Raw genomic sequence first — 24365 nt, 5'->3', positions numbered from 1 at the left:
TAGCCAAAACACAATAGGATACACGCCAAGCGAAGCTGTTACTAATTCCACATTGCGTAAGTTGACTGTCATAAAAGTTACTTTGTAATGTGAATGAACATATATGTCTTCCAATATAGAATATTACTATTTCCTTGCTAAATAAAACCTTTTTTTTAAATTTCAGCAAATAGTGATAATGGTGAGTATTGTTTTTCGATTAATTTGTATTTCTGATATATTTTTTATTTGGAAATTTAAAAAAGATATATTATACTTTCTTTAATATACATAGTATTGGTACTCATACAAAGTTTCAATGTGAGAAATCTGATACTAGGGGTTCATTACTACTTCTCTTAGGGAATCATTTTTGAAAGACAATTTTTGGGTGATGACATTGACTACGTAAATAAAGATATAATTTAATCACGTTTTTTCATTCATTCTTGTTTATTTAATATTATACATGTGATAAATTATCATGTTATTCTCCATCTATATTATTATAGATTCATTAAACTTGATGTGATTTTGTTTTACCTAAATTTTGGGCTGGTTGTAACTGATTGTAGCTTTTAATAATTGGATGAATTACATTTGTATATACATACAGACTGAATGACATCAATAATGATACATTATAATTTACATTTTCTATAGGACACGGTGGGTCATATGCGAAACACTTAACCGTATTATTGCTTGTTTTAATAATCATAGTGTGTATAATCGTGATTTTGTTTTATAAACGAAAACAAGCAACAGTTGAAAGTAAACAAGGTAGGTATGCAATTTGGTAGTCGTTTCAAATGAATATAATATACAATCTGTGCAATTGGATCTGTTTTTATTGTTGGGATGACTATTGATATAGAACATACAGACTGAACTGTTTTTTTTTTCAATTCCATACTACGCAAGATGAAGATGAAGTAAGGTAAGCGTGAGTATTCAAATATCAACGTTCATATTCCCAATCTGACACGCATCGCGGTGACTGCACACACAACCCGTGTATACTATAGCATTTAATTCGTTAGTGCACGATGATGTTAACTTTTATTTTCTAGAAACTATTGAGCATACGTGGCTGAGTTGATAGATTGACATAATACATTGATGGAATGCTGCTGTGTTTGTTTGTTCGCTTTTTCAATTTAATTTAATTTAATTTAATTATATTATTTACATGTTCAGACAACAACTGTTAATCTCAATATTTTAATGTAACACATCTCTGATATTACTCATTTAATTCCAGAGAGTCTGACTACATGGATCTTAACACACTTAATGAAGAGTCGACATACATGAGTCTGAGTTTCAATAATCCTGGTATGGTAGCCTGTGTTATTTGCCTTGCAGATATTGCGTTCAATTTCGAATAAATGTAAAATTCAATCAACATAACACTGTTCTTTCATTTTTTCAGGTGTAATAACAAGTAAGAACATGGATAGTGCTTTGTCTAAGGTAGGAATATACAAGTAAATGATTCCGAAATAATAATACCGCGTTTACCATGGAAATACATTGAAGATATGCTGTTTGAATACATTTATAATCTATTTGTATAGGCGACAGATTGGGAGGTACCGAGATCGAAAGTGACATTTATAGAACACATTTCAAGTGGAGCATTAACACATGTTATAAAATCACATATTTTGTCTGAGAATGGTCAGAAGGAAACAGTACTTGTAAAATTGTTTAAAGGTAAGTGTCAATCTATGTGTTCGGTTCAAAGGTCATTAGCAGAGTAATATAACTGATTATATACTTGTTATTTAATGATTTTTAGATAAGGAAACGGAAATGAATAAGGTGTGTTTTGTGAAAGAAATTGAATTGCTCAAGGGACTCGATCATCCCAATGTTATAAGAATGGTTGCCTGTTGCACAGTCCAAGGTGAGATAACCCGTGTTACTGTTAGGAGAAATGTGATGCAAAGAGTTTGGTAATCAGTTCGATTCTTATATTATATGTATAGGTTTGTGTGTGCCAAACAACATAATAACCGCACAATAGTATGTGTTAGGAGTGTTATTTACTACAGATCCCATTCTTCTTGTATTGGAATTCTGCGCCTTCGAGAACCTACGAAGTGTTCTTCGTGAATATCGAACCCAGGTGGATCCCGGAAAATTGTATCCAGACACCCCTGAAGAGTTTGACAGGACGGACGAATTTATAACATTTGGACTTCAAATTGTGCGTGGATTGAAATATCTTGAAGAAAATGAGGTAAATTACAGACAGGAATGTCTGACGTGTTCCCAGTGAGTGTGGTGACGACTGTATAAACATAAGTTCTAAAACAAAGCATATTTGCATATTGAGTACAATTATCAGACTAGCAGAAACCATATATAGACAAAATATGAACAACTGCCATTACACGTGGTAATTACAAGCTATTTCCATTCATAGGAAATATTATTGTGGATGTTTTCGTGCCTCTTCACCAGATCTTACATATGTATACATGATACTGTGATTTTTACTTCCAGTGTGTTCTCCGATTCTTTTCCGCAAGAAGTATAATGGTTGGTGCAAACAAAATATGTAAAATATCGGATTTAGAATTCTCAACCTCTGTTATGAATGAACATGAATTTGAAACTACAACAAGTGTGAGTACGAACATGAATTTACACCTATTTGATTCAATACTATAGTATGCGCAGGTCGTTAAACAATGTCTAACAATTTTGCCCTGACTATGAATTGGTTCGCCTTAGTGGATGTACTCTCACGTTTGATTTGGACACATAAATGTATATACAGTCTGATCACAGTCCCATCTCACTAGAAAATTCTGTATTCTGACAATGTATTACATAAACTGTGAAATTACTTACTTTTCAGGATCGTCTACCATTGCGATGGATGGCGCCAGAGTCGTTGCTGGCGTGTTCTTACACTGTCAAGTCAGATACTTGGTCGTACGGAGTAGTCTTGTGGGAAATATTTCATTTTGGTAAGGCACAATAATATTTACAAATATATTATTGCAGAAAACGTTATCGATTAATGCTGCTACTAATACTAGTATTTTATAAAATTGACTTTAGGTGAAACTCCATATACGGAATTGGTTGTTGTTGACCTTATCAATGAGCTACAACGTGGGTACAGAATGCCTGAACCGAAACATTGTCATAAACATATGTAAGCTATTTCAACGAGTCTGGTCGAATACGTTCACATCAGTTAGTAGAATGAAATTTCAGTTTGAGATATAAAGTGAACAATCGAACAAACGAGCGAGAATGAATAAATGAATATTCAATAATGAATTTATCATTTCAGATACAATATTATGCTGGATTGTTGGCGACAAGCGCCATCTGAGAGACCAACGTATCAAGAAATAATATTGAAACTTGGAACTAAGCCACATGTAAGACTTGTAAGTAGAAACTAGCAACGTAGATGTTTTTTATGTTTTCACCGGCATACTCGTTGTCAGCCAATTATCTGGATTAATAACAACAATAATATATGTTTTGTATTGCTCTAGGCTGAAGAAGTATCAAATACCCAAGATGCCGACTGCAAGTTTACAGATGTTATATGATAAATGGTTTAACACGCTGATGGCTACACCCGAATATACATATACATATTTTGTTTTTAGAATTTACACTATTCTCATGAATATCATAACATACAATTCAAAATAAATTTGTATCTATAGTCCTTTGCTATGATAATGATTTATGCTAAATATGCAACGCTACTAGAGAAATAATACAATTGTTGTGATTATACGGTGAACAAACGTCGAATAAAAAATCGATAACAATTTTGTAAAAGTGATTGATAGCATGTTTTCAGAAAATCCTATAATCAGTTATATTACTCTGCTAATGACCATTTGGTATATGACACTCTTCCATGTGCCAACACAGATCTTAATGTAATTTGCAAACGTTTCTTTAAGGACAAAAGTACTTCGCATTTTAACTTTAAATGTTTGTCAATGTGATATATTTAATCTATCAAAGATTTTGAGATCAGAATACTACACGTATCTATAAGACATTGTATAAAAATGAAGTGTTTTGCTACCAAATGTGTGTATATTATGTGCTGCTAATGTAACAAAATATATATCGAATACCAATCTTTCGATTCTACAAGTTACTTGTATATTGATGTGTTATTATATATTTGTACTACAAATAAACAAAAGACCGCAACTCATGAATAGATTATACTGAAGAAATGTGAACCTGTTTATCGCTAATGTAATGAAACATGTGCATGTATTATTGCAAAGTATTTAATAGTATAAGTACAGGACTATACTTTTATAAGCATGGTTTATGTCGGCCGTAGTATAATGAATACACCTGCAAGTGTTTGCCTCAATTACATTGAACGACACCGGTGCTAACATATTAGTAAACGTTTTTTTATTTCATGATGGAAATGTAGATGCTACTCACCGCTAATGATCAAAACACTGAGAATATGTACAAGAATTAACACTAAATATGAATAACAATGATTATTATTTTCGTAAAGGAAAGTATACTTTTAATCTTCATTTAACTATCATATTGTATTCACTTTGCAGAATTCTTTAAAATATGAGTAACACAGATATAAGCATTTTAATGAAAGTGTCTCAAAACAGAGAGACGAATACAAACAAACAATATGGCTTCTTGTTAAACGTGGGGGTAGTATCGGTGTGTAACAACTCAACGAAATAGGATAATAAATACGTACATACGTACTTTATGAACATTCCCTTTTGTAATTGAGTCGGTTGCGGACGTTCTATAAACAAATAAAAATAAATGTAACATTCACAATACTACCTCAAAGATTAGGGAAAACTTATAACAATGAAATGACTTAACATATCGCTGTATCCATTCGTAGTATGTGGCATCCCTATTGTTAACATTCAATAAAACATTGACAATGCTTCTTGTGTAGCGTAAAAAACAGTTTCATTTTGTAGTTAGGATAATTATGTAAGATTTTGGCAAACATTTTCTCTAAAACGGGTGACCACTTTACGACTCCATACTTCTCCCTGTGTTCTTTGAGCTATTTATTTCAGTTATTTAACACTTGTATGTCTTTACGTATTAATGAAAGGTTTACTGTCCGTGGTGCTAGCAACCAGATGCAATTAATCTATTTTTATCAGTTTATAGCGATATATATATATTGAATCGTTTTACGGAAATTCCAGTTTGCCACACAGTGAAACTCGTCTTTTCAGACTATGAATATTTACGTCAAGTTCCGTCCCCGTCTCTACTTAATTAAGATATGACATGAGGACGCACGGATTCTGTGTTTTAATTTCACATTCTTATCATGACTGAAAGATTATTATGATATGTTTGACATGCGTGCATTATGTGCAGTGTATTTATATTTGGTTCATGATTCACTAAATAAGTTTGGAAATCCATATGTTCCATCGTGTCCATCATATAACTAATTAGAGTGTTTGTCACACGTTTATATGTACTGAATTGAACATATATTCTATACACGTGATACATGTTTTGTTTTGTAGTTTTCTCATTTATTTAATAAATTGATTGATCAACAAGATTCTACTTTTATTTCATTGACTTTATTGACACTTTGGTTAAGATGTAGTATTAATTCACTCCATGTTGGGAAAAGTACCATGTCAATAGTTTGAGATACGACTTAAAGAGCGATCATAGAGGTGATTGCTGCCCAAATTGTATTTAACTCAGTCGCTGCGGACGCACTACATTCCGCGTGTTTACGCAAGAGTAACACCGTAACACGACACGTCCCACAATGCAACTTTACGGGACACAGGGACCACGAAATTAGTGACGAGTTGGGTTGAAGAATATGTGAAAGACAGGTCGGTTCAGTACGGCTCACCACTATGCGTTGATGTACAATTAGTTCATATAACGTGCAACTCTGGGTGTTTTATATTACATGTTTAAATTATGAAAAGGACATGCAGTTACTTATATAAATATTGTTGAGCAGTTAAAATATCACCTGCACGATTCTATGATGGTACTCTCATAACCAAATTCAACCCGGACAGCGTCACTCATTTCCCCTGGACTACATCCCACAAACCACAAACAACCCTGACAACAAACAGCCAAAAACTTGATAAAAACAACAAAATATCGATTGTCACTTTGTGGCCACTCTATTTTTCGCCACAACTGCACTATTTCGTATTTTATACTACCTTCACGTTACGGGAACTCGGCACGTGCCGAACTTCTTTCTGTCCCAAGCATCTATCGGGTCCGAGATCGAGTTTTTTTCGGCACGTGACGACTCGGTCCCGACCGTTCTCATACAAGTTTCGGCACGTGCCAACTCAGTTCCGAGTCTCGACTCATGATGAAATCTTAAACGTGAATGCCACTTTAGACATTTATTTCATTTTCTATGTAAAAAACGAAACAGATTATAAACACGTGTATACTTACAATAAGCAGCATCGACCGGTTAGACGAGTCCATGTACACGATACATGACCGACGATTTAGCCTTGCAAACCTGTCACTCGAAAAGTAACTACCTATAAATTTACGCCGAAAACGGACTTACACACATCTCGAAAAAATGTTGGAATAACTTGGATTTAAACCATAAATTGGAAATCAACCATACAACTAAAAATACGTTGATCATACACGCGAAATATTAGTAATAACACGGGGTTACGCAGTAATCCAATCAAAGACTCGGAAAAGTCGTCTAAGCAACGTCTTGCTTGGCGATTTCTGAAATCCTTCCAACTTGATGTTGTTATTATCAGTGTTCACTAAGAAAATATTACGATCTATGTTTAAAAATACGATTATGTTAGGAAAAATGTTAGGTCCGTTGTTATTGTGATAAGTATGGTCATCGCAGAAGTACAATTCACGAGGCGAAAGTGAACAACGGTAAGCGTAATATAATAAAGGTTTAGTATTATTTCGCTGTGGTCCTAAGTTGCTCGAAGTGAGTTACAAGAAACACTGTATTTTTAAAGTGCCTGTTGCATGCCCACTGACACGTTTCCCACTTTAGATCTGTGTCCCATTGAAATGAATAGTTTATTGATTTTGTTGTTGAAAATGATTACTCGTATCCACTGTTTCCGGAGTTCCGACTCTCGCCGAAGTTTAAGTGCGCCACCAAATGCCAAAGATATGAGAGGAAGCCATACACTTGAGTCTTACTTTTATAACACTGCATCTTTCAACATACTTTTAAACGATATTCATTTTTCGGTCGGCGTTTTTTCTCTATTTCAATTTGAGAGAGATAACAAACATTCACAACAAACATTTATGATGGTAAACTTATGCGTATAACCAGAGTGAGTATTCATGCGTTTCCAATCGATCCGAAGGTGCGACATCAGTGGACGAAAGCCGTGAAAGCAACGCGAAAAGGTTGGGATGGACCTTTTTCTTACAGCGTCATATGCAGTGTCCACTTTACCTCAGATTCTTTTTTCGTTAAAACTGTCCTCGTTCATGAAAGAACAACTAGGTTTTAAAGAGGAGCGCCGGCAACTTAAACCTGGTGCAATATATACCAATACTTGTTAGTGTCGTGTAAGAGGAAGCAATTAGTTTGATAGTGACGCGAAAACGAAGCTTCGGACAAACAGGAAATTACGCAGCACTCAAACACTGCTAATTGTTTTCATCTTTGCAGGCTAAAACTTTCTGAATTATTCGCTGATTATGGTTGAATGTCGAATTCACACCTCTGCTACCTTAACTTACAGCTTGATATGCGTAATAATTTATGGAATAAGAATCTGGGCTTGGGACGTCAATGTGTTTTGACTAAATATTTGTTTCATATGATGTCATAATTATGACAACCACGCTAACTTGTATCCACTCTGAATTTGTATGTATATGTGTCGCTCTCATTTATCTTTGTTATCCAATTAAACGCCGCCATACATGGGTGACATTTTAGTCAAAGATGAGAAAAATGCACAAAAATGTGCCTTATATACACGTATCAGCAATGTAAGCTGCCCAGCAAGTTTCCCTTCTGACGTCACAAGGGGAATTTCTGTATGCAAATTAGAAGCTAATTGGAGCCTCGTTTTAAAATACACAAAAATAAAGTTGCTTAAAAACATAAAAATTAATAATATTGATGTACCAATGAATGATTTTAGACGAGAAAATAGAAGCCATTTCACAGACACTTTAATGGAGAAAAAAAGTATGTTTACCCAGTCTCCAAATTGCCGGATTTTACAATGACAATACATTCTGTGACGTGTGCCATTCAATATACAAACTCACGCTGCGTTGGCAGTTCTTACCATCCAGTGTTATTGAACTGAGGTGAACGAACTAGTTAAAGTTAATGGTTGTCAACGTAACGTGTGTATATTTGGCCTACGTCATCAGTATCAAGTTGCCGTTCAAACATGAAACTACACTGCTCCGCGTTGTATGCAGAGATAAATTCATCGAACAGTTAAGATTTCCCAGAAAATAAAAGTTGTAATGACAATAAAAGTTCGAAATTATACTATATTGATTGGTGCTTTATCTCTGTAGGCTAGAAAACACACACAAATTATGTGTTTTCGTCTAAAAAATCCGTTTGAAAAAAGTGTGAATCGCGTCAACTATTCTAAGCGACTATCTGCGCATGCGCGAGTTTGTCTTTTTTGTGGTCTTTTGAGTTTGGTGCTGGTCCATTAGAAATCCGCTGTCATCTGCTTATAGATAAGTTATCTATTTGTATTTGTGTTCGTATCCTATAAATCGATATGTTAGCTTATTATTTTAGTGTATTTCGGTAAAATTTTTCGTGAAACAATTGTGGACATGAATGGCTAAAGACGTGGCTTGTTTTCCAGTGGTCGCCGTCTTGGTACTGTTGTGAACGACGACAAACGCAAAGCGTTTTTTTATTTCGTTGAATCGTTTTTGAGATATACAAAGCGTATAACGTTTGTTGATCATTTATGTTTATGAATATGTGGTCATTGGTTTTGGTACACGTGTAGAGTAGAAGGGAAGAATTTGTTTATTTCCGTCGTGCCATTGTTGACAAAAGTACACATGACATGCAATCGGGGGTTCACAACTTCGACGTTGTCACACTACTGCACTGACTCAGAAATGGCATCTGTCCATCTAAGTAAACAACATATTTGAAGCAAGTCATGTTCACATTGTTAAGGTACATATACTATCAACGTTTGTCGGAAACTTCAGTTTACATTTCGCTCATAAATGCATTGAGGAAGCGTTGTTTTTCATACATAAAGACTGTGTTTGTGTCTGGTGATCGCAGTGATGCCTGGAGTTGAAGGTCGCCTGACAGTTGGCATATGTTGGTCAGATGTTAGGCTTTAAGGTAGAGATGCAGTTTACCTGACAGGTATTTTAATTAGTTTATTAGGAAACCAAGATGACCTCCCTTGTCCACAAAACTATACATTTTCGGAAAGCTTATTGTATGAATTTTAAATTTTTTTATGGACACTGTAGTTTGAAATATGCACAAAAATGTGCTTTTTTGGTCACAAGTGATTTAAAAAAATAGCTTTTAAACCATGCTTCTGTTTCCTGTCAGATTTGGTTTACGGGTACATCTGTTTACTAAGAAGAAAGTTCCGTCTTGAAAACTGTCTACAAGTTGTCAATTGTGCAGGGCAGCAGCTCAAATATCACTACTTCAAGTTTATGCATAAATTAACACCAATGCTAGTTGTCTGTACGATTGTTGTAACACTGTTCAACTAAAAACAATGCCCGATGGCGTTTTGACGATAAACACATTGTCAACCATTTGTGAAAATTTCAAAACAAAAGATCAAAGCGTCTAGGAGCAATATTTCTTTAAAGTTCTGGAATGTGCACTACAAAGAAGCCGAGATAATTGCTAATTTGCATATTATATAGATGTTCATACAATGCGAAAAAAAAGTGAAATTTGTCAAAATTTGCAAAATAAACTGCATCTCTACCTTAAAACGGATAGATATACTTCTATAATCTTGACGAGTTAAAATAAGTAGATCACGTACACATAACAAGAGCACGCCATTCTTGTGGAGTAGTTCGCATTTAGGTATATTGCATCCTTTAGCCGCCCGAGAAGTATGTATCAATAATTGTATAATATTAGGCTGATCTGTAAATGACATGCCTGGAGTCGATCTTCAGTGATGGTCATTTGACGACTATATACTCGATAATTCAATATTACAATTACAGTCAATTAAGGATTACGGCGGTCATGGCATTGACAAGCTATCTTGCAAAGTCAATAAGGTCTCGTCATTTGGTATTTGAAAATAACTTTGTGGTGGATGCAGATGTTACTCAGGTGTCAATGTATGTCACATATCATACGATCTTGATACAACGCCACAAGTCGCCATGAATAAAAATGTTTTTCAAACCACATGTCCTATGCATCTGATGTTAAAGAGCGGTAGTCGTCTGTCACACGCAACGTAATATTACCGTAATTGGTATAGTACAGGTGTGATGGTTCAAATACCAACATGGCAACAGTAACAGAAAGACTTCCCTGGCGGCGATGATAAAGTACGAACACGGAGCCAACAGATGAGGTTTCAACTGGTACTGGTATTATTATACTCTGCAAACATCAAGTACAATATCGCGGTAAAACTCCACTACTCCAATAACTAGATACTTAAATACAATTCAAAGAGATCTCCGATCTGACCTCAGTGCTGAACAACTCCCCTATATATACCCCCTCTGTCTATAAATAAACCATTACATCAGCATACATAATGAGTCTGGAACTTACTACAAATTTCTAGAATGTTCCATTACCTTCTATTGCCTATAGTGTTTTATTACCTATTCAACCAGTTTCTAAAAAAATCTAGAATATTCCACCCAGACACAGTACAGTTCTAGAACATTCTCAGTGACACGGAAGTTGTAAATAAGTCGTATGCGACATCGTCGCGCCACGCATGCGCAAGATACAAATGTATTGGTCTCATATAAACAAAGATGGCGACTTTGAATGTTGAACGAGTACAAGATGAGACATTACCAAGCTTTAATCAGGTATATTTTTAGCTGGTTGGAAAATATCGAAGGAGTCCCCGTCGGTAATTGGCGCGTCGCGCCCAGGTCATTACTCATACTTATGATTTCCTTTAGAAGAGTGCATTGGATTATGGGAAAATCAATGTTTATCAACAGAAATGTGACGTGTAGTACACATGCGTTGTTAGACTATTGACAATTTAATGTCTCTTGTTTCATTTCAGCCTAATATTGTCTTGCCCGGTCTCGGATACATCTCTTATTACGATGAATAAAAAGAAAAACGGAAAAAAACGGAACAGGTTTTACCAAATACACCATCTAAATGTACGTGGACCTTAGAAAGTGATATATAAGAAAGTCCACATAAACATATTCCGCTGTAAGTTGTTTCTTCGCTCTGAACGTTTTATTGTGAACACTGTTACAGTACTTCTAAAGTGGGAGTAAAGTGCAAAAAATTTACCTTCTCCAGATAAAAACACAGCATTTGGCACCACGCGTATATAAGGTAGGCTCTCTGGTCTGCAAGTTGACAAAAGACACTATTCCCCAAATTAATTTAGAAATGTAGCACAGGGCGACCGATGCGATATTTGGATAACTAAACTAATGCAATGAAGCATCACACACCACAATGATTGGTCAAGAACGAAACTAATATATGTATAAGGTCACTATTATTTATTCAACCTGGATTCCTGTACAGGGGGATACTATGGGGCAACCTGAACATACATTTTAGTTTGCAATAATGCACAATAATTATTAACAGCAGTCAATAGTAAACAAAAGTTCAATAAATAACAGAATATACCAATTGACAACAGTAGTTCACTAATATGTACAATTATTGACCACAAGAGTTAACTACTATATAAACAAACAAATAAATAAATAAATAAGTTTATTCTCCTTATTATAACCAACACAATAATAAAATCAAAAACTAAAGACAATGCAAGCACGTAAGTGAGAATAGGATCGGAAAATAGCCGTCAAGTGACAGCTAATCTAGTCTGTTCCTATCTTTTTAAATAGTCCTAATAATTAATTATTAGGGCTTGTCAGAGAAAGAGCGAAAAAAAAATATATATATTATATACATTTTATGTACAAGAAAACACTAAGTTAACTATGTATAAAAAGATATGTTTTTTATTCTTTTAAATATGTTTCTCGTCTGTATAGATATAATACGAGTCGGAATTTAGTTTAATATTTTCGGGCCAATATATTTTATAGAAAATTTACCACATCTTTTCTTAACTTTGGGGAGAGAAAGATTACATTTGTAGTAGTGTTTTGTGTTATATTTATGTTCAATCTGAGCGAAGTCGTTGTGACAAATTGGTGGTAATCTATCATAAAGTGCATCATGCACTAAGGTTCCAATTTGTAGAGAATGTTGTTTATAAATATCTAAAATGCCTAATTGTTTAAACAAAGGTGCTGAGGGTGTATTGTAATTCCTAAAGGCGATAATGCGAACAATGTATGTTTTGTATACGTAAAATGCAGGTGACAATGATATGTATTTCCCCAAACCTCTAATCCATAAGAAATGTGGGGAAGAATAAATGTGTTGTATAACAATATTAATACTGACCGTGGAACTAAAAATCTGAGCTTAAAAAATATACCTGCTAATTTATTGAATTTTTTTTCTAGTGATATATGATGTCTGATGTTTATCAATAGTAATTCCAATGTAATTAATACTACATGTTTCACTCAATTGGTCACTTTTAAGATTGAATTCACCCTCAGTTTTGATTTTTGTATGTGTATTGGCAATAGACATGTAATTTGTTTTATCGGAATTAATAATAAGTTCGTTTGCATCACACCACAATACCACCTTTTGAAATTCACAATTCAGAGCGTTTATGTTGATTTGTTAGATTTGTTTTGAACTGTGTGGAAATTAATGGAGTAGTCAGCATATAATCTGAAGTTGAAATGGTCAGTGGATTGTGGTATGTCATTTATAAATAACAAAAATAGTATGGGCCTTAGAATGGAACCTTGGGGTACTCCACATGTAATTGGCAATGTTGGGGATTTAGTGTTATAAATACAAATATACTGATTCCTTGGTGTCGAATAACTTTTAAACCAGGACAAGGCAACCCCCTATACCATAATGTTGAAGTTTTGCAATTAAGATACCGTGGTTCACTGTATCGAATGCTTTAGAAAAATATATAAACATTCCAATTGTTGCATTACCTCATCCATTTCAAATAGCAAATATGGAATTACGCTAATGAGTGAATGTTTGCAGCTATATTTTTCCCGAAAGCCATATTGATGTTTGTACAGTATATTATATTGTTTTTAAGTAGTTCATCAGGCATTTATTTACATTTTTTTCTATAATTTTACTGATGATTGGTAGGATAGAGATTGGTCAAAAATTCCCCAGATTAGATGTATTACCTTTTTTATAGAATGGGATGACTCGGGCCTTTTTAAGACAGTCTGGAATGTAACATAATGGCTGCAAAATTTCACTCATAGCATTCCTTATCAATCTTGCACTGATTCCCTTCCAACCTGCCGCTTTTTGAAGATCTAACCGGATAATTTCAGTTTAGATATCATGAACAGTTACTGGAATAATGATTGGGTAGTTCGTTCCCCTAGAAAGTTGTAGAACATGCTATTATTGTTTGAAGTTATTTTATTGGCTAACTTTTCGCCAATTGTAACGAAAACTCATTAAAGTCATTCGCAATATTTTCTAAATTTGTGTGTATAATTGGTGCGCCATTATAATCCAGCTTGACTTCGTTTGGTATAACTAATTTCGGTTTGGATTTTGCCAATGAGTTCATTGATTACTTCCCAGTTCTTGTTCAGAGTTCCTTTATTAGAGTTGAATAAATATGTGTAATATTGTTGTCGGGCTTTCCGTAGTAACTTGTTATAGGTTTATCTTTGCTCCGTTGTTTGCTGACTTTTTTTAATTTCATAGGTGCATGCTCATGACATATTTTAAAAAAAAAATGTCGTTGAATTTAGATCTAAATAACTTCACTTGGAATTTGGAGAAATCCCGGGAATACATATAATTGTTATCATTATGAAGTGGCAGTAGAGGGGAACTGCAAAATCCGGCTGGTGATCAGAAAGATCTGAGATAATAGTACCTGAAGAAATATCGGTTTTGCATATATCAGTGTATATGTGATCATTTATTGTATGGCTTGTTTTTGTTATTCTTGTTGGGGTTTTGATTAACTGTTCTAGGTGGAAACATTACAGTGTATTGAGAAGGAAGTTCACTTTGGGGTTAGAATTGTTATTCAGGTCAATATTGAAATCTCCAACTAAAATACAGCCATTGTATTGTTTTGATCTCATTCATTGTAATCTCAAGATTTCTGATAAAACTGTCAATTTGTGTAGCTGGGGGACTATACAATACTCCAACGATGTATTTGTGTTTGCCAATAGAGATTTCTATAAACAAAGACTCTGCATTATTGACACGAACTGAGTTCTGAATGTAAATGCCTATCCCTCCACCTCTTCTATATCATCTCTGCAATTTGTTTCATAAGAATAATTTGTTAAACTGTAAATATTTTTTGCTTTTAATTTGCCAGATTTCAGTAAGTGCAACAATACTGAATTGATGTTTTATATAATTTTCATAAAATAAATTAAAATTGTCATAGTTAATTCTAAGGAACCGACTATTAATGAGATATAGAGAATGTGTCGAGTGAATTGGAGAATTCAATATTTAACTGGGAATGGTATATGACGAACAGTGAATATTGAATAATTGGGGATCATTATCATCTTCCATGGTTAGTTATATATATAAACAGTATAGTATATATTTACAAGTAATTTAAACTATTTTTGAAATGTCAAACTCACTCTTGATTATAATATGTGGTGTACCATCTGCCTTTCTAAATAGACTTGACCATTTCTTGTCCACAGAAATCTGTAATTGATAGCTTTGCGTTTAGCACTGGCTAATGTCAGTAAATTTCCACCAGTTGGTGTCAGATTTTCATTGATATATATTTTACTCTTTTCTCTATACCCTTGATTGTCTGTGTGTCACACGCAACGTAATATTACCGTAATTGGTATAGTACAGGTGTGATGGTTCAAATACCAAAATGGCAACAGTAACAGAAATACTTCCTTGGCGGCGATGATAAAATACGAACACGGAGCCAACAGATGAGGTTTCAACTGGTACTGGTATTATTATACTCTGCAAACATCAAGTACAATAACGCGGTAAAACTCCACTACTCCAATAACTAGATACTTAAACTCCAATACAATTCAACAAGATCTCCGATCTGAACTCAGTGCTGAACAACTCCCCTATATATACCCACACTGTCTATAAATAGACCATTACATCAGCATACATAATGAGTCTGGAATTTACTATAAATTTCTAGAATGTTGCATTACCTTCTATTGCCTCCTACAGTGTTCTATTACCTATTCAACCAGTTTCTAAGAAAAATCTAGAATATTCCACCCAGACACATTACTGTTCTAGAACATTCTCAGTGACACGGAAGTGGTAAATAAGTCGTACGCGACACTGTGGTTATCTGATTTATTTTCTTTCGGTCACGGTACACTTCATCTCTTTTTCTTCGTACAGCGAATTTAACAATTATAGGTCTTGGCCGAGGTTTTTTATTTATTGCGCCATTTTTTTCTGCTGGGATGATCTTTCCTATTCTGTGGGTGATTTCAATATCCCTTGATGTCACATTTGGAACAATCTTCTGTATAACTTTAAGTGATATTTCATCGGTACTTTCAGTTGTAACTTCTGGTATGCCATGTATTTCTACGTTGTCTATTCTACTATACTGATTTTGTTCTTCACTGGCCTTTTCTAAGACAGTAATATGCTGAACAAGATTAGCGTTACAATCTTCCAATTTCTTATTCCTTTCTACTAGTGTGATGAATAATTCTTTTTGATTTTTACAATATCATTAAGAAAGCCTTCATTTCTCTCATACTGAGTGTAAGTTCATTTATACAGCTTAGTTGACGGCTGATGTCATTCAAACGATCTTCACTTGTTGGGAGTACAAATGTGTCATCCCCCACTTGACTAACTCCCCGAGTAGTACCACAATCTTAGCACGTTTTTGGCACTGTTCTAACAATAGACCTTTGAATGGAATATGGTAATAACCTCCGTAGAACAAAGAGCCGTACTTGATCACAGTGACAACTAAGCCGGTGCAAGTAAAACTTGCTTTACGTGGAAATCATCAGCAGATATGGCACTAAAAGTTGGTTATATAGACTCACCAGGCTTTATAAAAGATGAACATGTGATTGTCTGAGGTATAGATGCTATAATAGAATGCAAAATTACAATAAAATGCAAAATTACAATAATATGCAAAAGCAATATGCAATTATTGACACAATAATTCACTAACATATACAATTATTAACTAGAGTTCACTACTATATGCAATGTCCATGATGTCCTAACAACAGGACTGTGCTTCGGCGTTGCTAAGGTAGTAATGTCACGACGTGTTGTTCAGCAATGTCGACGTCCACGCACCGTCACACACATCACGGTCACGCACTCATAACAAATTCAGGCATAACATGCTTTCGTTGAAATCTTGATAAGCAAATTCACGGAACGTAGATTGTTCATTCACTTTCTTTACGATAAGAGGTACACTCATTGACGATATACACAATATATATGCGGAATACACAATGCTGTTGACAACGTACACAGCGCGAGGCATTCACAGTATCGACACTTGTCGACGATGGTAGCTTTAACACTAAGAGGTACTCACGGTAATGTCACTCATCAATAATCTTCATGATAAAGAAGTACTCACGACAATGTCATTCATAAATGATTAACAAACTAATACAAACTTCGTATGTAAACACTGCCACTTCCGGATTCGCAGACAAGTAGTCTCACGGATAATCATTCTATGCAATTCGGAGTGATGCCGTCTCGCAGTTTAAGTACCCACAACTTCAGTCAAGCAACTTTCCAATGATGAAAGTGCTCCCTTTAGTCAGTGACTTTCAGTTTTTACCACCGTGTCCCAACGTCAGTGAATTGTTCTCTTTTCCCGCATGGTTTCCTTTCACCCCTTGTGTCAATTCGCGAGCGCGTGACCAGTATCTCAAATTGACTGATGTGAATGAATCATGCGATTATAAGGAGAATAAACAGATCAATTAGAACAAATAACAAGTCATTCATAAATGTGACAAATAAACACTGGGCATGGCAAAATACAATAAGAGCTATTTTCTAAGCCGCATCACATGCGCTCCTTGATAGCTAAGTGTAGAACTATTTCACAACTTGTACATATATATATATATATATATATATATATATATATATATATATATATATACACCGTAATGACTATTAAACTGATTAGTCATATAACAGCGTATCCACTATGTCTTACAATCATAGAAATTACACATGGTAACACGTACATGAGCATTTACATATGTCATATATTGGCAACATTGGGCAATTACTTTATTTGCTAATTGACATATAAGTGTAACAAATTATGATATATATGTGGAATAGTGGTATAATATGCAAAGTAAAATCAGGATTAGACGCATTCATATTTGTTTTATACATTTGTGTTTGAATATGTGCTTGTAAAAATTATTACAAACATGCATATAATAGCTGATTATATTGAGATGCACGCTTTTAAATGTCTTTATTGTAATTTTGATCATGAGAAAACATTGTTATGTAAATAACATATAACATCATAGCCAAGCAAGAGATGGGTTATACTTTCAAATCAGTGGCAATGGTTTCCAATATTAATCTTGTTTGATTAAAAATCCATAGGCGTGGAATATATACTACATGCCCTGAATGTTATTACGCTGGGCAGTGTGATGAAGGTATTGAGAATTAATCTACAATGAAATGTATAGAAAGCATGTTTTCTGTCATCACTGGAAAGCCTATCATTTGCGTCATATTTAACATATATACGTACACAGCGTAAGGACTAATCGGTAAATGCAAACACAGTACACCATACGAGTCAAATCGTAATTATCAGGCAGGCAATGAATAGTATAATATCACAAATGTTGCCATTCACGTCAACCCGTATGTCTGTGGTTCACATTCATGAATTACGTGGCAACTTATACCAAGTGACACACGCACAGCATATCGCACACGAGACACGTATATCGCATTTAATATCTCACTAGCTTCCCATACAAAACGAATGTGTACAAAGTATTCGACATAAATGTTTGTAATTATCATTCGGTACAATATAACAATAACAGTGATAAATTGTTTTTATTAGCTCTGCTGTCCACTTTGTCGAGCGGAGCTTATCATATGAGTGATTGTCCGTCGGCGTCCGTCGTCGCCCGTCGTCCGTGTCAATGTTTTACGCTTTCGACTTCTTCTTGAAAACTACAAGTCTGAATGCTTTGATACTTGGTATATACGTACCTTGGGTAGACCTCTCTTAGATTTGTTCATTTCATGATGATATCTTCAATTCTCAAATTTTTGTCATTTTTGGTAAAAAGTGATATTTTCGATTTCTTTTGATATTAAATGTATAGCTACTATATGTGGACCTCTCTCATATTTGTTCATTTCATGGTGATATCTTCAATTATCTAATTTTGATAAAAATGTTTGTCATTTGTGATGAAAAATTATATTTTCGAATTCTTCTTGAAAACAGCAAATTCGATATATATATATATATATATATATATATATATATATATATATATATATATATATATATATATATTGATAATTTTCTAATGATATCTTCTGTTCTTTAATTGCAATGTGCACTGCTAACAGTGGATCTATCTCAGCCGACATGCTTCTTGTGACATTACAGACCTGCCATGGAAGAGAAAATACTCCCGAATGTTTTGAGTCGTACTAGAAACACGCCATTGGTGAGAATCAATAAACTCGGTATCGATGCTGTTTTGAAATGTGAATTACGTAAGTACCACTGATCTCAGTATTGGTTGCCTGATCCTTGATTAAATCAACTGCAGAATAATCACAAAGTTGGCCTTGCATTGAGTGCATTGACATCAGTGATGTGAGGTGATATGACACACATTGTCTGCATAAAACTATTGAAAATATGTTGTATTTTTAGAGAGCGCTTATGAAGTACAATAGGCAGAGTTGTAATCCACTCATCATTAAATCAACCAGCTATTGTTGTGTGGTAGACACTGTAGCTGACATTCCAAAATATGGATTACGATCTTTAAAATCATAGTATTGGCTTATTTGTGTTCACTATATCGCATTACGCGATACTCTGCCGAACATTAATTTTGATAATTTCATGGTCGTGAATTCAAATTGCGTGTTTTGTATTTACACAACACAATATACCTTTAATTTATATTTACCACCCCAAAACGACGACACTTAATTAATGATCATCAGGCGCATGCGTTGGAGGTATTTCACTTTCGGTTTATCAACGCACACATGATGCAATATGGAAAAAAATAGACATATATTTGCGACAGACACTACATTCTTTCTTTTAAAAGATAAACCACAGACCGCATCGTACGCGGGCTCCGAACAGTTTGATTCGTATCAGAAACTGAAATCGCGTCTTTCGATACAACATTTTACAGGCCATATAATTAACCAATCAGGGGGTCGTTAATTTTGGCCAATCATATGTGATATAAATGATTTGACCTATATACTCTTTATGTTTATTAGTTTTGTTGACTCTACGTAATAAACGCTGTTGCTGTTTCCTATTGGACTGGTTGTATCTGTTTGGTAATTATCGTCGAACCGCCTTCGAATACTACTGTTTTTTCATACTGTAATACACGTGAATTTCGCCGCACACGGCAGGATAGTGTTATCGGTGATATCACGTACACATAATTGTTCAAACGTGGTTGCAGTATTGTTTAGGATTAACAAATTGTACGTTTAGCGTATACATCATGAACATATATTACAGGCATTTTATAAGTTGTTTGCTAATTTATTTAGTAGTGGCAACAACTTTAACAACAATACTTTAACCTTGAGACACATCTCTTGTAATCACGTGATCATGCCAATGACTACATTGACTGACTGCATGTTTACTCTTCCACACTTTAAAGTTTTACTGTTGAGTTTGTAACATTTGGTAACAGGAGAATGAGAGAAGAGGACAGCGAGGCTTGACCTCAGCTGACGGTAATGAAGGCCGTTGAAGCAACAATTAGTTGGTCCGGCCATCCATCGAGGGTCCAGGCCCGAGGCGTATGATGACGTTTGCTAGGAGGGACGTGTAAAAGTGGTCCGGCCATAGCCGATATGGCTGGTACGGTTCCTACGGTCTTGCGGTTTAGCCGTAAGGTTTATCTGTAATGAACTAATGTGTATTTCTTTTGGTCGAACCTGGTATCTTCGTGTCAGTCTTATCAGCCGACCAAGTCAAAGTTTACAACAGAGAGTTCACAACAATAGAATGTTTGAGGTAATGGAGGTAATGGTAATAGATTCATCAAGCAAGACACAAGACGATCTTCAAACTTTTATATCAAAGCTATCAATAACTATGCCGCCGACTGATAGCAGATACGTCTTTATTGTTAGCTTCAGAATTATAAAAAAAGATGAAGGGTTGTCTTCTTCAACATGCTCGAAGTATTTCAACTTAAGTGGGAACCGTTTCGTTAAGATTGAAACAGTAGTAACAAAATAATAAATACACCGACACATCTACGAAAACCGTTTACGTTGCTATGCGGAAAATCCAAGCGAGAATGGAATTTGTTTTAATTACTATGTCAAAGCTATCTCTGAACCCAGGCCAATTAGCGACCATTGTCAATGCAGTATATGCATAGAGACAGCACATTTCAAGGTCTTCAGAACCCTAATATGGGAATGCGATGCAATGTGTAATCGGGAAAGTGTTCACAATTTGTATTGTATCCACAGACTGGCATACTTATCAATATATTCATAAACTAATCAGTTCCTGTTTTTGAATTTATTATGATTGTTTTTATTTGTTTCAGTGGCTAAGTGTGAATATTTCAATGCCGGTGGAAAAAGAAAGAGTAGGCAGAAGAATGATAGAAGATGCTGAGGAAAAAAGATTAATTAAACCTGGTGACGTGATCATTGAACCAACAGCAGGGAATACAGGTACAAGTTCCATTATTGTCTTTAAGCAATTCCAGTTCGTTGTTACCATATGAGCAGTTTTAATATTATTTTCATTTTCTAATCAGGCTTTTTGGTACGTAAATAAATAAATTCATAGCTTACGAACTTTACACTGCCAAGTTGCGATGACTATGGTATTTTGTGTGAACGTGTCGGATGGTTGTATCCGATTTTGCTTTCATTTGTTAAGAATAGCCACATACTCGTCATCACCAATAGCCACATACTAATATGGGGTTATTTCGAGGATACTGCAAAATATGCTTAAAGGCAGTACAGCAGGAGTATCGACCGACGGGCTACGAAGGTTGATGCGATCGTGTGATATCTGGGTGCATACTTTGTTGTATCCTCGTAATAAGCTTATTATTATACATCTTTTCCTCCCAGGAATACATCATAGGAATGCCGAAATCAAAAACGTTTACAACAGTTTTAGCGAACTTCTTTCTGTGGGGTCTGGTCAAACCCTGGGGCAGTCCTGTTTTTGTTATTATTAGAGGACGATTACGCGCGTAATCGTTCCGTATTTGGAATTCGCTTTTCTAATATGGTATGATGAAAATACCCCGTAAAATACCACCAAATTACAACACGCTGTAACATATGGCGTTACGGTGACAGATGTATAATAATGTTATTCAACCCCACCCCAATTACCCTTACCCATTCACTACTTTCAATTACTCACCATAGACTCCGGTCAGTCAAAATGACTATTTTGAACTGTAGACATTAATCAGCGATTCTGCCAATGACGGAGAGATAAAATCTAGGTCATGACCCCAAGATTTTTGTTTTCTTACGTCACGAACAACGTGACACCTTGACCTTCACTCTTTCTTTATCTTCGTATCAATGGGGATGAAGTCTAGCGGCTCTGCCTGGATAGCCTGCATTTTCCTGTCTGCGGCCAGCGGTAGCCAACACTGTGGCTGGTAGAATAAGTTTTTCTTATTTCCTTCCCCCCGTGTTGATTCCCCCTTTGTATGTATAGTTTTTCAAAACAAAGAAAATAAAACCCGGCGACACAACTTAACCACGGCGTTGGTTTTTGTTGTGTCACCTTTTCCAACTGTATTTAGCTTCCCTCATGCATGTTGTATTTATTTTCTGCTTTAACAATGTATTTAGAAATGGTCCTGTTGATAATACGGACAAACATGGTTCTGTGACCCAGGTCGTGCTCCGATCAGGTGACTCTCAGCCAATCAATGATGTTGTAACAAAGCATATTTGACGCTAATTGAAGGGTCGTCGTACAATCCAATCACCGGCGTCGATTCACATAGTTTTTTGTGCTGTGACAGGCTTCAAAATTATTCGCTGAAAAACATATATTTTGACAAACTGATGGAATTTGACCTTAGTTCAAAAGAAAATACTAGGCTAAGATACATTAGAGTTCACGCGAATCAGTTTTCTCTGCAAGCTGTGAAATAAAGTAAACCAGAGTAGCGTCGATGATTTTCAGCCCTGAAGGACTTCCGTGTGAATCTCGAGTTTTGAATTGTTCATCGACTGGCCACCAAATAGTTATGGCTATAACTAAATTTGACACGTTTTTCTTTTAAGCCCAATAAATTATTCATACATGTCAAGCTCTGTTCGATTTTTTCAGGGCATGTGGCCGTTTTTAGTCGAAAATATTTTTTGTGGGAACACTTTTGCGGTACGTATACAGTATAGACCGAGCTCATTCAATGATCGTGACTTAATTTTAAAAATTTTATGTCAAATTTTACCAGACGTGGACCGATGTGGATTCGGTATCGTTATTTTTGGAATTAATCACTAACATTTCCTCGTTTCTCTCTGCTCTGTCAAAAGGAGTTACCTAGGCTTTTACATCTACAGTTTGTATATTACATCTAGAACAAGCACCCAAAACACGTAACAAGAGGTCCCAGTTCAGTTGCTTTCACGATACAAGTGTCATACAACTACTAGATTTGAAGTGTCGTACATAATTTAATAATAGTTAATACTAGTTGTATGTTCACACTTTACTATCAAAACCACCATTTCGACCACCCATGTGCCAGTTTTCAGTGTTTGGGCGAGCGGTCAATGTTTTCAATGAGCGAGCGAGCGAAAAAAAAAACGCGATTAAAATGCGGTCGGTTTCCGGTCGGACAAGACCGCGTGGTCGGAAATTAAGCGATAAGCGGTCGATGTAAAAGCGGAAGGTTGGGCGAAATGAGTACTGTATGACCATGTTTCTCCGACGAAGTCTCGACTGACAATAATGCTGACAATGGACGTTAGATAAACACGCATTGTTTGCAACTGGGAGCTTATCACCCGTTATATCAGAATCGTCAACAACAGAGTATACAGATAAGATGTTATCATTTAAACCTTTTAAAGATAAACATTATGCAAATATCCACGAAACGGCAGTTGTAGTCTTTTCTGCTAGTGTTTTAAAACACTAATTTGAGCAACGTTATTTCGCAATTTCGATCTTTTGTAAACCTGGGGTGATGTATCAAGGTCTAAAGTAATCGTTTTATCAATTTTTGAAAAATCAAGAAAAAAGTGAAAATTTCCCTTCTCGCTACCTTAAGACACACAATGTATGCAGACGGGTGAAACTTTATGAAGATTTTGCTTCAAGTCTGGAGATAAATCAATTGAAAGACAAAGTATTATATCACAGTTGATGTGATATTTGTGTATCTAAGTGTTCATGTGAACATGGCAAAGATGAGAGTAGTTATATTGAAAGACATCTTATTCATTACTGTGCTGATACAGATAGTGTTAGCAGTGACAGTATAGTCAATTGCAATAATTGAGAATAGCTCATCAAGCACTGGTACAGAGGACTGAACGTGTCATTGATAATATCAGTGTGAAGTTGGTATAATCAGATTGGCATTGTATTTGTATTTTATTGTCATCTGATTAAAAACATTTAAAGAATAATGAGCATTGTCATAATGTTATTCAGTGGTAAACAAGAATTGATCACATTGTCATAATTTACAAGTGTGACATGAGGATCTGTATTTGTTATCCAACAGATTCAAACAAACATCTCTGAATATGTGAAAATTCTTATTTTGAAGATATT

At 35.1% G+C, this 24365-nt stretch overlaps 1 long non-coding RNA gene across 1 annotated transcript; it reads left to right on the top strand.

Annotated features, from left to right (window-relative positions):
• Window positions 1-744, top strand: LOC144346442 (uncharacterized). Its single transcript, XR_013419519.1, has 3 exons — window positions 1-56; window positions 167-181; window positions 643-744. It is a non-coding gene; the product is annotated as an uncharacterized LOC144346442 (long non-coding RNA).
• Window positions 745-24365: the final 23621 nt, after the last annotated feature.

This window comes from Saccoglossus kowalevskii, chromosome 5, assembly GCF_978046115.1.
Source record: "Saccoglossus kowalevskii chromosome 5, keSacKowa6.1, whole genome shotgun sequence".
Taxonomy (NCBI): Eukaryota; Metazoa; Hemichordata; class Enteropneusta; family Harrimaniidae; genus Saccoglossus; species Saccoglossus kowalevskii.
Note: the sequence above shows the minus strand (reverse complement) of the source record. Positions and strands in the feature narration are given on the sequence as shown.